General features: G+C 42.0%; 1 pseudogene; it reads left to right on the top strand.

Annotated features, from left to right (window-relative positions):
• The window catches only part of LOC142921209 (28S ribosomal RNA), a 10,615-nt pseudogene that overhangs the window by 3,023 nt on the left and 2,592 nt on the right, over nt 1-5,000 (top strand).

Raw genomic sequence — 5,000 nt, 5'->3', positions numbered from 1 at the left:
GCTATGGATGGCGCTCGGGTTGGCGATCCACCCATTACAGTTAGACCCACAGAAACCGATCTGTGCAACACTGAGGGTTCATGGGGACGCCGTCCTATGAAACTCTTGTTTGTCTCGGTGTCAACCCAGACACAGAATGAAGATGCCCTCTGGGCATCTGATGTTGCTAAACCTATGGCGTCTAGGTCGGCGCTAAAAATGACTAGTATACCTTCCATGACCTTCCATAACTCGTCCTTGGAAAAGGAAGAGGAGATGAACTACGATTTTTACGAACAGATTAAAAGTCTAGTTGAGTCGGATGACTCTTCAGATGACTTTACAGAGGATGATGAGGATGTGGAGGAGTCCTTCCTCGACATATCGGCTGAGGAACCCGTGTTGGGAAAGTTTCCCATTGACACCAAGGGAACTATCACGGTTGTACTGCCTAGTCTGGAGTATATATGCGTTATCTGTAAACAACACATGGGCAAAGCATCCGAACTTGTTGCACATTTTAACAACAAACACAGAGACATTCCTCTGGTGTTTAAGTGCGCTAAATGTGACAAAACCAACTCAAACCACCGATCGATTGCCTGTCATGCCCCCAAATGTGGGGGAATAAAGTTAACTGAGGAAAGCTTACCAATGGTCTGTGAATGTTGCCAGGCACGCTTTGCAACTCTAAGTGGCCTTTCGCAGCACAAGAGGCATGCTCACCCAGTCACCCGTAATGAGGAAAGGATTAAAGATGGTATAAAGGGTACCTCGCAGAGAGGGGTACACCGTAGCTGCTGGTCTTTGAAGGAAGTAGAACAGCTGGCCCTTCTAGAGTTGCAGTTTCAGGGGAAAAAGAATATCAATAAGATCATTGCTGAAGCGCTTGGGACTAAGACCAACAAGCAAGTCTCTGACAAGAGACGGGACCTAAGTAAAAAGACAGGGGCCCCCATGTCAGACAGCTTACATTTTTCTTCTAGGCCTCTTGAGACATTGTCTCCCCCACCAAATGTAACAACGGGGACTTCATCCATACTCGCTCAAGCAGCTGAGCGGCTTACGAATGAGAATTCTGGGACCCTGGAAAAGCCTGCAATGGAGGCAATAAAGGCTTGGCTTAACGGCGAGGGCCAACATGATGCCCTCGTAGAAACTGCCACAGCATTGATGCTTTGTCCGATGAGATTGGTGAAAAACAAAGGCAAACGTTCAAAACCCGAGAACGACATTATTAAACCCAGGATATTACCCACACGATCTTGGATGAAGAAGAGAGCGGAAAAACGAGGAAGCTTCATGAAGCACCAGAAGCTCTTCTTTAAGAACCGCTCTCTTCTTGCGTCCTTAGTCCTGGATGGCACTGAACGTCATGAATGCCGAATCCCGAACGCAGATGTATATCGTTTTTACTGCGAAAAATGGGAGAAGGTGTTGCCATTCAATGGCCTGGGCCAATTTAAGTCATCAGGTGTTGCAAATAACGAATACTTTGAGCCCCTAATTTCGGTGGAGGAAGTTCAGACTGCCATACGGGCCATTAAACCAACGTCAGCAGCTGGGCCAGATGGCCTAACAAGGGCTGCAATCTGTGCTGCCGACCCCGAGGGTCGGACACTGACAGCCCTATTTAATGCATGGATGATTACAGGAATTATTCCCAAAGAGTTGAAAAAGAATAGGACGATTCTTATTCCTAAGGTTATGGACGATGAAAAGCTGAAAGAATTGGGGAACTGGAGACCAATAACGATCGGTTCAATGATTCTGAGATTATTTTCCAGAATAATGACTGCACGTCTTGCTCGTGCTTGTCCCTTAAACCCAAGGCAGCGTGGTTTTATAGCGGCATCTGGCTGCTCTGAAAATCTTAAGGTGCTACAGGACCTTATGAGACATGCTAAGAAATTGCACAGGCCGTTGGCTGTCATGTTTATCGACATAGCGAAAGCTTTTGACTCGGTTTCGCATGCTCATATTTTATGGGTGTTAAGGCACAAGAAAGTAGATGAACACGTGGTGGGCATCATCCAGAACGCCTACGATCGGTGTACGACCTCGTTCAAAAGCAATGGCGAGTCGACTCGAGAAATTAGCATACGTGTTGGTGTCAAACAGGGTGACCCCATGTCACCCCTGCTCTTCAATCTTGCCATGGACCCTTTGATATGCACCCTAGAGTCACACGGAGTTGGGTACTCCATTGATACCGACCACGTGACAGCTCTTGCGTTTGCTGATGATTTGGTGTTGGTGAGCGAATCTTGGGTTGGTATGGCCGCCAATCTAGCGATCTTGGAATCATTTTGTGGGCTATCGGGATTGGAGGTTCAGGCCAGAAAGTGCCAGGGCTTCATGATAAGCCCAACCAAAGATTCATATATGGTGAACAACTGCGACCCATGGACTATCAAAAATAAAGATGTCCATATGATCCAACCTGATGAATCAACGAAATACCTTGGTCTGAAAATTGGCCCTTGGACTGGCACTATACAGCCTGATCTACATTGTCAGCTAAAGACATGGATCTCGAAAATCGATGAGGCGCCTCTGAAGCCAACTCAGAAGGTTGAACTACTCAATGCCTATGCCCTACCCAGATTGTTATATCCTGCAGACCACTCGGACTGCAAGCAATCAACTCTCCGTGGGTTGGACCAAGAGATTAGAAAGGCGGTAAAAGGATGGCTCCACCTTCCCGCTTCAACTTGTGATGGACTGGTATATGCCAGAGCCCGAGACGGAGGCCTTGCCATCTTGAAACTGGAAAAAACAATCCCTTCGGTTCAAGTTAGAAGGCTGCAACGTATAGCAAACTCGTACGATGCTATCACCCGTAATATTGTGTCATCGCAGGGTATGGAGGAAGAATACCGTAATTTGTGGGTACGAGCAGGGGGTGACAGTGATGCAATCCCAACATTCGTTCTCAGGGACTCGGTGTCAAAAGAACCTGTATATCCGAGACCATGCGATTGGAGGGAGCATGAGTTTAAGAAATGGTGCGAAAAGCCGGTTCAAGGAAGGGGCATTGTAAACTTTGCGCATGATAGAATCAGTAATGCTTGGTTGAGGCCATGGTGCGGCTTTAAACAATGCTTCTTTATCGCAGCACTACAACTAAGGGCAAATATTTACCCAACAAGAGAAAGCTTGAACAGAGGCAGAGATGGGGCCTTACGTTCATGCAGGAAATGCTCTGCCAGACTCGAGTCCCTTTCGCACATTCTCGGTCAATGTCCTGCAGTACAGAAAGCAAGAATTGCGCGACATAACAAGATCAGTAACATTCTGGCAGACGAAGCGGCTAGATTGGGCTGGTCTGTATACAAAGAGCCACGGTTCATATCCGAGACGGGAGAGATGAGAAAGCCTGACCTCGTGTTTGCAAAAGATGAGGAGGCGGTTGTGATCGATGTCACCGTCCGTTTTGAGCTTTCAAAGAATACCTTGTCAGATGCTGCCTCGCACAAAGTTTCGTACTATACCCCTCTTGGTGATCAAGTCAAAGTGCTGACGAAGGCTAGCAAGGTCAGATTCTTTGGATTCCCGGTTGGGGCAAGAGGAAAGTGGCCCCTTGAGAATAACGAGGTACTTACCTCCCTGGGCCTGACCAAACCCAGAACGACATCACTGGCCAAGATGATTTCCCGCAGAACGCTGCTTTTCTCTCTTGATATTCTGAGAATGTTCTGTGGAAATTATGCGGTCTATGAACAGTCATAGACAACCTCCGAAACAAATAATAGTTTTGTTTTAAGATGTCATTTGTTTTAGATTGATTTTGTTATTTTCGAAGGTGAAGTCGGTTTTTATTTCATTTTACTATTTTCCACAATTTAGATTGTTATTTTCCAAGACGAAGTCTTGGTTCTTTTTTTTATTGTTAGTTTTTTTTTTTAAACACGTCGTATTTGTTACTTTAGAGCTTAGAGGGGACTTTATTTTCGCCTTACTATTTTCTGCCTACAAAGAAGATTAAAAATAAGCTTTTTTCAAGATGGTTTTGTTATTTTCCAAGGTGAAGTCTTGGTATTCTTATTTTACTATTTTCCATAAAGAAGACCTTTCTTTTAGATTTTGTTATTTTCCAAGACGAAGACTTGGTATTTTTATTATATTGCTATTTTTTACACGAAGCTTATTCAAGAGCACTTATATAGATTAGACTTTGTTATTTTAATTCTTTATTTTTGGACTACATCAGTTCGAGAGTCCTGTAACTTACTATTTTCTGCCTACAAAGAAGATTAGAAATAAGCTTTATTTAAGATGTTTTAGATTAGATTTTGTTATTTTCCAAGGTGAAGTCTTGGTTTTTTTTATTTTACTATTTTCCACAAAGAAGACTTTTCTTTTCTTTTAGATTTTGTTATTTTCCAAGACGAAGACTTGGTATTTTTTTGCTATTTTTTACAGGAAGCTTTATTCAAGAGCACTTATATAGATTAGACTTAGTTATTTTAATTCTTTATTTTTGCACTACATCAGTTCGAGAGAAGACTACAAACCAGCTTTATTTAAGATGTTTTAGATTAGATTTTGTTATTTTCCAAGGTGAAGTCTTGGTTTTTTATTTTACTATTTTCCACAAAGAAGACTTTTCTTTTAGATTTTGTTATTTTCCAAGACGAAGACTTGGTATTTTTTTATTGCTATTTTTTTACACGAAGCCTATTCAAGAGCACTTATATAGATTAGACTTTGTTATTTTAATTCTTTATTTTTGGACTACATCAGTTCGAGAGTCCTGTAACTTACTATTTTCTGCCTACAAAGAAGATTACAAATAAGCTTTATTTAAGATGTTTTAGATTAGATTTTGTTATTTTCCAAGGTGAAGTCTTGGTTTTTTTTATTTTACTATTTTCCACAAAGAAGACTTTTCTTTTCTTTTAGATTTTGTTATTTTCCAAGACGAAGACTTGGTTTTTTTTGCTATTTTTTTTTTTTACACTGCTTTATTCAAGAGCGCTTATATAGATTAGACTTTGTTATTTTAATTCTTTATTTTT

Source organism: Petromyzon marinus, unplaced genomic scaffold (assembly GCF_048934315.1).
Source record: "Petromyzon marinus isolate PM22_M1 ecotype Great Lakes invasive population unplaced genomic scaffold, UKy_Petmar_22M1.pri1.0 PM_G_Scaffold_8, whole genome shotgun sequence".
Lineage (NCBI taxonomy): Eukaryota > Metazoa > Chordata > Hyperoartia > Petromyzontiformes > Petromyzontidae > Petromyzon > Petromyzon marinus.
The sequence above is the reverse complement of the archived record's forward strand: the minus strand, read 5'-3'. Positions and strand labels throughout refer to the sequence as shown.